The following is a 12,290-nucleotide window of genomic DNA, read 5'->3' on the forward strand; positions in this document are numbered from 1 at the left end:
CATACACACCCAGGCCCAGAAGCAGATGGCTAGATGTGAATGCGGTTCACACATGAGCAAGGAAGAAAGGAAAAAACAATCTTTCCACCTTTACCTTGCAGCTGTTACCCCCTTACAAAGCACTTCCCGATGATGCTCTGTAATATATTATAATTTTAGAATCATGGGAATGCACTGTAGCTTGGAGCCTCTTCGCTTCTGCACGCCAGGAGCAGTCCGCAACGCGATCCAGAGAGTATCTGTGCGCGTCCCCTGACGGTGCTTTAATACACAGAGCTTCAACTTAATGTGCCACATGTTTGCATCCAATAATTAGTGTGTAATAAATGAAGACCAAGCTAATAAAACTTAATTATGTACTCTTACACTGTCCACATTACATATGCAGTCTCTGCTGAGGAGAAACATACAAGTCAGCCATGTAGTTGTAATGTTGGAAAGCAATCAGAAATATCAAAAATATCTTTAAAAACATGAAGTCTGCATTAGAATTTTGCAACTGTGATAAATATTTATTGATTTAAAAATCCAAATTTCTGATAGTCACATTTGTTATTTGAAGTTATGTACATGTTTAAGCTCTTTTCCCAGATAATCTAGTTGTTTGTGTTGTTCCAAACACGTGCGTTACCCCCACAGAAGTTAGAAGTGCAACTCTGCAACGCCAACGTCAACATGAGCGGGCATTCTTGTTTATCTTGCTAATTTTTCATTTGTCCGTCGCTATTATTCACTGCTAATGCTGACAGACTGGAAATTATCGCTGTGTTTGAGTGTTTAATATCTGCTCTTTTTGGGACCTTCACAGCACACTGGTTGTGCACAAAGTCATATTTTTTCTCTAAAAAAAAAATACAGTTTATTTTATAAATTCTGCATTCCTTTTATGAAGCATTGTTGTTCTATTAATCTTAATAGGTGCGTTTTGTATGTGCGAAACTAAATGCATGAATTTGTTAGTGATGTTTTGCACAGTTTGATAATGAATCATCAGGCATTTGGAAAACATGTTTTCTTTCATTTTTGGCAGGAAATTAGCTCCATAAATATTACTTTTCTGTGTGTTGCTCATATTTGTTCCAAGAAATTTGAATCAATCTGTCAAAGTTATGGGTTCACATTTTGTTTGGGGCGCATGGAGTCCTGTTTTGCTTATGCTGAGCAGGAGATTATTGAGACACCCTGGGCTACCTGCTCTCAGTAATTGTGCTCAGCTCATTATTGTTTTGTGGCACCTGTGCAAAAGGTTAGCGGTTTAAGGTGAACAGCCTCTTATCTTGTTCCGCTTCAGCAAGAATATTCATTTCTAATGCCGATGTTGGTGTTTATTATTAAAGTGAAGGCTTTCTCTCATTGAAAACTGAGCTGAAATCTGTTGAATAAGATGCGGCATCTGTACATCTGGTTTATCATTTTGAGATATAGCCAGGCTACAGGCCACCAGCTACATCGCAGTTTATTATAATATAAAAACAGGTCTGTGGTGAGAATTTTGGAATGAAATGTAAACGCTCCCAAGTTGTAAAAAGATGTTTTTCTGTTGCTGGCAGTGTTTAGCTGGAGTTTGATCCAGCTAAACATTATTAGTGCAGGACTAACATAGCCTGGGGACAAGCAGAGATGATTAATAATCAGCTCAGCTTTTTTTATCATCAGCCCAGACATTCAGTAAAAATGGAGCAATTTCAGTTCAACTTGGATGAAAACTTTAAAATCCAGCAAACTTGCATCTGTTAAACCCCCCCCCCCCCCCCCCCCCCCCCCGCAAGGATCAGGCGGAGGAATTAGCAGCACATCCACAGCTCAACATCTGTATCACTCCTGTAATCCACTGACTTGGTCAATAATGTTTAAAGTGTTTAATTAGCCCGATCAGTAGTTTAACTGGTGGAACCTCCAGTACAGATCACCTGCAGTGCTTTGGAAAAGATCCACTGGTAATGTTAAACCAACAAAGACTTTTCAGTTTGTAATTTGGATTCCTCTCTTCATGTGGCAGTAACTGAAATTAAAAGCAGAGGGTTTGGGAACCAAATTATGACAGAGATAAAGGAGAATGGACAAAAAGAAGTCAAGTGAAATGACTTTATTTATTATTTCGGCTTGAAAGTGTTTTTATTGTCATGCTGGTCCCCAGCTACTACCTGCTCACTATGGTGCTAACTGGTATTTTATAGGTAATGAAATTTATTTCAGATTAAAGCATTAGGCCACTCCAAAGGCTGATGGAGTGAATAGTGGCTGACCTGAGCAGCTCTTTGCAAATGCAGCTTTGCAGTGTAAACTTGACCACCTGAACTTTTTTGTCAGTGGCAGGTTGAAGATTAAAGATTTCTGCTCAGGTAGCTTAGTGTAGAATCATTTCTGTGTAATTTGTGGAGACTCCAAACAGCATAAGCTTTGTGACTTAAACAATAAAGGAGCGAAAGGCCTCCTTGTCAATCACTGTGTTCTTGATGAAAGAAAGTCTGTTACGTTGTTTGAACACAGAGGTAGATTAGTATTACTTTTGTGTACCCTTGAAAATGGATTCAACCATGCCTGCTCTCAGTAAGAATAATTATGCCCTTGAAGGCAGACTTTTGAGGCCATGGTCATTGTTATGGCTCTGTGGTAGAGTGAAATGCTCTGGGATTGTGCTCCAGAAGTGTATCTCAGCTTTAGGAAATACAGAGGGCATTCATACGACTACTGTAACAATCCTTTGGGTTAAAAATGTCCCTCTCCCCCTTTATTTCCTTGCTTTTTGGTGTGCACACGAGGAAAAAATTGTCTCTCCTCATGCTACTTCCTCCTGTCTCTGAAAAAACAGAAACACATGTAGTGTGAACAGCTGACATCATAGCAGATTGCCACGTGATTCTCCGGGGAGAGTGTCGTGCTCCTGAAACATTAAGGATTGCGTAGGTGATAAATCTACTTTAGTTTAATAGCTCTTTCTGTTGTAAGAGTATTTGTCTCCTCACCATTGACTACCAACAGAATGAAACAAAAGAAATAAAAGGCTTGATTTCCCTTCTTTTCCTTTATGTAGCAAGCATAGCCTTGTGAAGACAAAGAAGCCAAAGTTTCACCTTTTCCCTTTTTTACAGAATGAAAGCTCATTTCAGCATTGACAGAATTGTGTTGTTTGTCTCGGCTAGTGTTGTCTCGCGTTGTTTGTCTCAGCTGTCAGGGGTGTCCGGTTATCTCACCTTCCAGCAGTTCAGCTGTGGCCAAATCCTTGCCGGACAAGTTCAGAGAGGGAGAAGGCATCGCCTTGTCTCACTCTCTGCAGAATGCTATTAAGGGGGGGGAAACCTGTTCAGTCCTCCCCGCTCCTGCAGTCTGCATCCCTGCTGGAGGTGGGGAGATGGATTGCTCAAGGTGACCCCAACTGGCACACTGTCTGCTCAGCCCGACCGCTCTCATGCCACCATTCTTCACACTTACTCATTCTCTTCTTTCGTCTCGCACGTTGCCAGTACCCCAGGCGGCATTCTTCAGAGCTGCCTCTAGCAGCTTCTTAGCTGAGATCCCCCACCCCCGAACCACGTTTTCCCTCTCTGCTGCCGTGCAGCCTTGTTTCTTCATGAGCAGATGATGTAAAAGTCCCAGACTAGTCTCCTAATGGGTTAAAGCTGTAATACTTGTTTGAGCACATTACCCCTATTTTAATTTCACTCCACTGGCTACCTGTACATTTTAGGATTGTTTTTAAAATTCTCTTATTTGCTTTTAAATCTCTTAATGGCCTGGCCCCCCCCTACCTCTCGGAGCTACTACAACCATATACACCTGCCCGTTCCCTTAGGTCCGCCAATCAGCAACTCCTTAAGGTACCGAAAACTAAGTATAAACTTAAAGGTGATCGTGCTTTTGCTGTAGCTGCTCCAAAGTTGTGGAATGATCTGCCCTTGCATGTTAGGCAGGCCTCTTCTCTCTCCGAATTTAAAAGTCTTCTTAAAACATATTTATTCGCTGAAGCCTTTGGCATTGACTAGAGGGGTTGACTCAATTTGTTTTAACATGTTTCAATTTATTGTATCTATTTATTTTATCGTATCTCATTTTAATTTTCTTTACGTATGCTATTAACATGTACAGCACTTTGTGAAACTCTGGTTTTATGTTAAAGTGCTTTAGAAATAAAGTTGGTATGGTATGGTATACTGAGTTATGTTAATTACAGTCATTTACCAGCAAATACGAAAATGTCTCCAGACATAACTGGAAACTCTGGAAACTGCTTTTTGAAAAGCAGCGCTGTTCTAGGTTTGTGAGACAGCATAAACATCAAAAGGAATTAGGTTATGATAAATAGCATCATACTATAACAAATGCTGCATATGCATGTATATATGTCCTGTACCCAATCTCCTCTTTAACGGGTGGGTTTTTGACTGAAACTCTGCACAAACATTATTACACATACAACTTTTAGCATCCATGTGTCCTTTTTTTACCCCAAACATTTGTTATAAATCCTAATACTTTCAATTTGCCTACATAGATATATATTATGTTCATTCATACCCCTGCAAATACCATCTAATGTTCTCCACTTGTTTGTTTCACATCTCACATTCAAGGCTCGCTGCCCATACGTAACTGAACAGTGTTGTTTGATTCACCTCTAAATATGGAATAACGGTTCAGAGAAAGCACTGCAGACCTGCCCCTGATAATCTAATCAGAAGACTAACTTGAAACTACTGATAATGAATTTTATACCATACAAGTTATAAACTCTTCACAGAAACAAGTTTGGATCCAACTGCCTGCAGCATGTTTAAAATAAAACGATAGGAAACCAATGTTATTTTTATGGACCTCAAGTAGTAAACTGTTAAAAACATATGCTGTATGTAATGGCTGGCCTGAGCCACTGAGACGTCATTGGATGGTTTCATTGCCTTCAATCTGTCTTTTTGCTTTTATCAGCTTTCCCCTCCCTTATTTAAACCAGGTATGACCATATTTGAATGTGACTGTAGAGGTGGAGACTTTTAAGCTAATGCTAGCTTGGTTGATTAAAAAGGCACTTATATAAATTACTTTGATTTTTAACCCTCTATATCCCAATAGAATTTGATTACAATGCTCCAGTTTCCCAAGAATTTCATAATAGAGGAGAAATCTATTAAATACTTTGAAACTATTGATATGTAAATCACAAGTTAGCTTTAAGCTAGCTTAATCTGTATATGATAGACTTTCATCACCTCTTTCTCTTTTTCATTCGTCTCCTCTCGTGCTTATTTATTCCACAGTTACTTATTGTTAACAGATCAGACACGCGACCCTTCTGTCTCTGAAAAGCTGACAATGAGCCAATAATAGCAACGCCCGCAGCTAGTTCTAAGCTAACGTCATGTCAGCTAGCATAATTACCAGAGTCGGATCCACTTACCGCTAACAGCAGCTAAATCAGCAGCTCTTACTGACACAGACATTTAGGTTTTCCTCAGTAACTGACCTCCGTATCGTGTCAGCAGTCCATTGCGGGTGAAATGGAGAGAGCCCGTCCATGGTTGTTATAGGGTACTTAAAATGCATTAAAATACTAATTTTAATCTTACAGTTTTACGGGGGGTTTCATCTCCAAAGATAGTTATCTAAAATTTTACTCCTTTTGGGATTTTCTATGCGGAACTGTTTCTTCACAAAGATGTAAAATAAAAATGATTTCTCTTCTATGTTTGACACAAGAGTCTATGCAGATTGACTCGCTTTCAGAGCCAACCGCTGACCATTTGATGAACTACAGGTCTCTGCACCTTTTTTCTCATTCTCTCAATTTTCCAGTCTCAGAGAGTGCTTCTTGGCACATACTTCATAACGTTTTCAACAAGTAATTGACATTATTTTGACTGCACATTATGATGCAGCGAACCGGGGGCAAGCAGACATGTAAGAAAAATCTGTTGTGTGAGTACTGAGGCAGCAACATCAACTGTGCTCTTCCTTAAAGCACTGCAAGGCCTCTGTAGATTAACTAGAGAGATGCTTTAAGATTCTTTGAGAGATGTCTTCCATCTCCTTTTCTCTCCTGAGGTCAATGTTCGCTGCACCACCGCACAGAACAAAAGGCCTACTTCAGAGGTGATCAATCCTGAAGTGAGAGGTGGAGAGAAAGATGAGGGTGAGAGAGGGTAAGGATGAGTCACAGTCACTCAAAGAGGATTATGAGAATATTTAGGAAAACGTACATCCCGCTTAAAGGAAAGGTCTCGTTAATGGGTATCCTCCACATAGTCAATCTAAGACTTTCTTTGCACTTGACAGGATGCGGATTCATCAAAATGTGATGAAAAAGAATCAAGAGCAGAGCTGCAGCGCTGGCAGCAAGCTATCTCTGCAACAGTGTTAGAAGACTCCTGCTTTAGCTGTCCGTGCCAACTCCAGAGCAAATATTAGCTTTGGTTTTTAAAAGGAAAATCACTAGCATGCAAATGATAGACTGTGTGTGCAGAAGTGAAAGAGTACTAATAATACATTTGTGTGTTTGTACAAGTCCTGCATGAGTCCGGGGGCATATTCTGCATTCGTGAACAGATACCGTTTGTTTCTACAGTGTTCGGGTGCAAGCGAATGAATACCAGATCAGTGTGTGTGGGTTGGCTGAATTGTATTTCAGCAGTGTATTCTGTGTCAGTGCAGATTTTGCCCTCGTGTCATTTTCATTTTCTGCGTATGTAGGAAATCTGACTGTTCGTGTGAACACGAGGCTTTTTTGTCTGTCAGTGTTCCCGAGACACTTCTAAATCCTCCTAATCTTAATTCTGCAGAGATGGTGCGTATAATTAGAGTTTGGATCAGTGCCAGTGTCTTATTGCTCACAATATACAGGCTGTCTTAGCATCTCAACCCTACTACACTGTGGTTGACCCCCATTTGATCTAATAACATCTAGCACCCCCTCCCACCCCTCAGCCATCCATCATGGCACTGGTACAAGCCCAGAACCTCTGTCAAAGCGCCACTCCTACACTTTTTAAATTCTGTTTCATCTTATTACAGACTGTCTTTGCTTTCTTTACTTTTATCTGGTTCTTCCTCCTGCATCTGTCTCAGCTCCTCCATCTTTGTGCAGTCTTTGTTTTAACCTCCAAGGCACCTCGGTTTACTCTAGTCATCCTAAAGTCAGCAACTTTAATACGTACTGTGGATTCTGAAGTAAGGATGTTCATTAAACAGAGAGCTGTGCGTCACCTCGGATGCTCTCCCCCTCTACAGCACATCTTTGCACAGAGCTTGCTGCATCTGTATTAAGGTATAATTTCCTAACATGACACGTCCTGTTTCTATATTGGGAAATCTCTGCTCACCTGTTTCCTGTCTATGCCACTATTCCCGTTCTCTCCCTGAAAGTCACGTCTGCGCACCGACTGCTTCCCCTGTCCCTTCAGTGCATTGTTGTGTGCGCCATAGCTGTCAGATGATGTGATGTAGTGAAGCTAATCAGATTGCTTTTTCCAGCCATATGGTGTTTTGGTTTGCTTTTAGTCATGTGTTAGGCTATTATTGTGTTGTTCATTTATATTGGTTGTTTTTATTTATGTCTGCTCAAAGTACTTTGTCCTCTGAGCTGAAAGTGCTACAAATAAAATGATTTCATTTCCCTGGCAATTTAGCCTTGTGCAGTACAGCATTTCGACATTATAATACTATATTTTCTTTTAAGATGCTTTAATTGCTTATGCTGACCACAGACGCTGGCCTCTCATAGGTTAAATATTAGCTGCGATTAAACATTTGCTTACATTTGAACGAGACCTGTTATAATCTGGCCAATTAGCTGCTATGTTTGTTCCCATTTAGTGCCAGCCAAGTTGTAAAGAGATTGGCCAGAGAAAACAAGTCGTGCTGATTTAAATGGTGTACTTGGCTTTATTGATTTGGTTGTTTAGAATCAGAATCAGAATCAGAATCAGAATGGGTTTATTGCCAGATGTTGAGGTTTACAACATTAGGAATTTGCTGCGGTGCTTCAGTGCAAACAATAAGAATTAAAGTGCTATGTAGAAAGAAAGATATATGCATGAGATATACATGAGATATATACATGAGAATAAGAATTAAGAGTGCTACGTAGAAGGATATATACATGAGTGCAGGTGGTGATCAGTGCCAGACATGAGATGATGCAGTGACACAGCGTAGGGTCATGTGTGAGTGGCGGGGACAGTCATGTGGTTATTGTTCATGTGTCCAACAGCAGAGGGGAAGAAACTGTTCTTGTGGCGAGAGGTTCTGGTGCGAATGGACCGGAGCCTCCTGCCTGAGGGGAGCAGGTCAAACAGACTGTGTCCAGGGTGAGAAGGGTCAGCTGAGATCCGGGCTGCACGCCGCAGTGTCCTGGAGGTGTACAGGTCCTGCAGAGATGGGAGTCTGCAGCCAATCACCTTCTCAGCAGAGCGCACAACACGCTGCAGTCTCTGTTTGTCCCTGATAGTGGCTCCAGCGTACCACACGGTGATGGAGGAGGTGAGGATGGACTCGATGATTGCAGTGTAGAATTGCATCATCGTCCGTGTTGGCAGGTTGAATTTCTTCAGCTGCCTCAGGAAGTACATCCTCTGCTGGGCTTTCTTGATGACGGAGGTGATGGTGGGCTCCCACTTCAGGTCCTGGGTGATGGTGGTACCCAGGAAGCGGAATGAGTCCACAGAGGTGATGGGGGTGTCAGTCAGGATGATGGGGGGGAGTGGGGCTGTGTGCTTCCTGAAGTCCACAATAATCTCCACTGTCTTCTGGGCATTCAGCACCAGGTTGTTGTGGCTGCACCAGGACACCAGACGTTCAACCTCCCTCCTGTAGGCAGACTCATCCCCGTCAGAGATGAGCCCAATAACGGTGGTGTCATCTGCAAACTTGATTAGCTTGACAGACTGGTGGGTGGAGGTGCAGCAGTTGGTGTACAGGGAGAAGAGCAGAGGAGAAAGAACACAGCCCTGAGGGGAGCCGGTGCTGATGGTCCGGGAGTCCGAGACATTCTTCCCCAGCCTCACGTGCTGCTTCCTGTCCGTCAGGAAGTCAGTGATCCACCGGCAGATGGGATCAGGCACATTCATCTGGGAAAGCTTGCCTCGGAGATGGTCTGGAAGGATGGTGTTGAAGGCAGAGCTGAAGTCCACAAACAGGATCCTGGCGTAGGTTCCTGGGGAGTCCAGATGCTGCAGGATGTAGTGTAGGGCCATGTTGATGGCGTCGTCTACAGACCTGTTGGCTCTATATGCAAACTGCAGGGGGTCCAGGAGGGGGGCCGTGAGGGTCTTGAGATGGGAGAGAACTAGGCGCTCAAATGACTTCATGACCACAGATGTCAGAGCCACGGGTCTGTAGTCATTTAGTCCAGTGATCCTAGGTTTCTTGGGGACAGGGATTATGGTAGAGGACTTGAAGCAGGCAGGCACATGACATGCCTGCAGTGAGGAGTTGAAGATGCCAGAAAACACTGGGGCCAGCTCGTTTGCACAGTGTCTGAGGGTGGCAGGAGACACACCGTCTGGGCCGGGAGCTTTCCGAGCATTCAGATTCTTAAACTGCTTCCTCACATCTGCTTCATGAATATGAAGAGTTGTGGTCGGAGGAGGTGGTGTGAAATCCTCTTTTGTGTGGGGTGAGGAGGGGGGTGTTGTAGGTGAACAGTTTGAAGGTGGTGATGGCTCTATGGAGGGGGGAGAGGTGGGGGAATGAGTGTCCAAAGTGCCTCTATTGTTGGGGTCGTTGGAGGTGTGAAGGCTGCCTGATGGCTCGTCAAAACGACAGTAGAAGTCGTTGAGGGTGTTGGCTAAGAGCAAGTCATCAGTGGAGTGGGGGGTTTTAGGCTTGTAGTTTGTAATATTCCTAAAACCTTTCCACACAGAGGCCGAGTCATTCTCTGAGATCTGCTGCTGCATCTTCTCAGAGTGCTGATGTTTGGCAATGTCCACTTCCTTAGTGAACTTGTACTTTACTGGTCAAATCTAATATGTAAAAAGAACAGAGGCATGCTGGAGCTGGGCCCGTTGTTACTCAGCCACCTTGATATACTATATTCCCAGAACTGCCAATCCTCTGCTTATACACAGATCAAAAAATATTTTGAACCACACCACTGACAACGATTTGATACAAAAATGTCACATTTGGATTCATCGCTGAGTAAGGCCTGTTGCCACTGATTTTCAGTCCAGTTCTTGTTTAATTCTCAGTGTTTCCCTTCATTAAGAATGGCTTCTTGACAGCTAACGTTCCACTGAGACCACTTCTGTGGAGGCTTTAGTAAACAGTAGATGGATTAGGACCACAGTTCATTTGCTGTGCATTGTTTTTGTTTTAGGTCTGCTACTTCTTTTGTCCCCTAGCAGTATGGTTTCCTCAAATTTTTAGAAGGAGACGCTGCACACCACGTTCAGATAATAATTGTCAACAAATAGCTCTTTGGAAAACACCTTGCTGATTTGTATGCGTTTTCGTCGTTAGGAAGAAAATACCTAAAAAAATTGGTTCATTGCTAAGCTGTCAGTTGCATCTAGATACGGTGCTGGTTCAAACCTCGAGCTAGGTGCATTTTATATTTGAACAATTCATAGGTCAGTATTCCTCTGAAAATGGTCAGGTACAAGGACGGAAGGGAAAATGAGTGAAAAAGTAGCCAGTGTCCGGGGGGGGGGGGGGGGGGGGATTACAAGAAAGTTTAGCTCGTTGGACGGAAAATAAAAAAAATGTTGTGTGGCTCAGGACTTCTGCGCGTGACTGTATGCATTTTGATAGGTAAACTTGGCTTAGAGCTTTTTTTATTGCAGACTTGTATCAAATGCTGCCCCCCTTCATTGCAGTAGTCAGTGTTTTGCAGTTTAACAAATTTTTGTGATTTTGGTCCGGTTTCAGCACCTCACCATGAGAGTTCACATGAGCTGTTTCGAACAGATCTGGTGTGTGTGTGGTTCCTTTATCGATTGGTTAAATGCTCTTTCAGTGAATCTCAGCCCTTTGATTCTTTTGAAGGTTTCCAATGCTTCCGTCTGTTCAGTTTCCTTTTCTCTTTTATTTATTTATAATCTGAAAGGCTGTTCCTTTTTGATGGTGCACGCTGTATGAAGCAGTGCAGTTTTTAACAGTATACCAAGCAAACACTAACTTAGGATTATTTGAATGCGATGGACAAAGAGGAGAAGAACATAGAGTGGGAGGCCAGGAGTGAGGAACAAGGAAGAGTTGGGTAGCAGGAAAGAGAGAAAGATGTAGAGAGGGATCAAAGCCTTCTCCCATGTCAGTATTCACAGCGTGCATCTTCTCTCTCTCCCCCCCCCCCACCTCACCACCGGAGAGATGGAACGATGAAGCGAGAGAGAGAAGCAGCAAGTAGCTAACATTCCTGCGTTGCTAAAGAAATCCCCCTGCCCGCTTCCTACTTTCCTTCCTCCCTCCTCTTCTTCCCTCTCCCTCCCCTCCCCCGCATGCCGCTCACTGCAGTTTTCCTTCAGTGATTCCGAAGGATGATTGAGAACTCTCTCTGTATCTGCGTTTTTTCTTCTTCTTCTTCTTTTTTTAAACAGACGCATCAATAAATAAACGGTTTGGTGTAGTGCTCTAAGATGTGCGGCATGTGTACTGTATGTGCATCTGTGATTGTACACAGTGTGTGTGCCTGTGTGTACGTTCTCTGCACTCGAGCGATCTAACACTCCATCCCCTCCATCTCTTCCCAGGGGCAAACACTTTGTACACCTTTGTCTTTCACCTCACTTCACCTCCCTCCTCCTCTACGTTCACTTCACTTCTGCTTCACCAACAGGCTTAAAAATTTCCTTTTTAGTCTAATTTCCCTCTTTCTATTCCTCTCCCGCATCCTCCTTTTATTTTTTTTCCTATTGCCCCCTCCCTCCCATATATGCATGCTCTGCTGACGCACTCAATCTCTTTGGCACAGTACTGCTCACTTTGAAAATGCTCAAACACAATTCCCTCAGATAGTTTCCGCACGCCCGTGTGTGTGTGTGTGATCGAGCAAATACAAGCGTTTCTGAATTGACAGTTTTGTTCCAGAGATGCAATTACCATCTTTTAACAACATTGGTCAGCCAACAGATTATTTTAAAAACTTCTCACTATTTGCATGCGAACAATTGTTCAAGTGTCTGTTCAGTGTGAAAAGGGTTTTGCTCACTGGAATCCAAATGCAATTATAGCCCATTTCATTGGTTTCCCTTAGCTTTAAGAAGTGTTTGTCTTTTCAATTCATTAGCCTGCTAATTTAGTCTTTTAGTTCACTCTCATGCCTCTTATTAGTGGTGCTTCTTGCTGTAGCAGGTAGTTAGCTT

At 42.8% G+C, this 12,290-nt stretch overlaps 1 protein-coding gene across 2 annotated transcripts in view; it reads left to right on the forward strand.

Moving 5' to 3' along the window:
- atrn (attractin) overlaps positions 1-12,290 on the forward strand; it is a 134,147-nt gene that overhangs the window by 98,046 nt on the left and 23,811 nt on the right. The window lies entirely within an intron of this gene.

Source organism: Rhamphochromis longiceps, linkage group LG19, assembly GCF_057381845.1.
Source record: "Rhamphochromis longiceps isolate RC_006_pf linkage group LG19, R_longiceps_female_GT1.1, whole genome shotgun sequence".
In the NCBI taxonomy this organism is placed as follows: Eukaryota; Metazoa; Chordata; class Actinopteri; order Cichliformes; family Cichlidae; genus Rhamphochromis; species Rhamphochromis longiceps.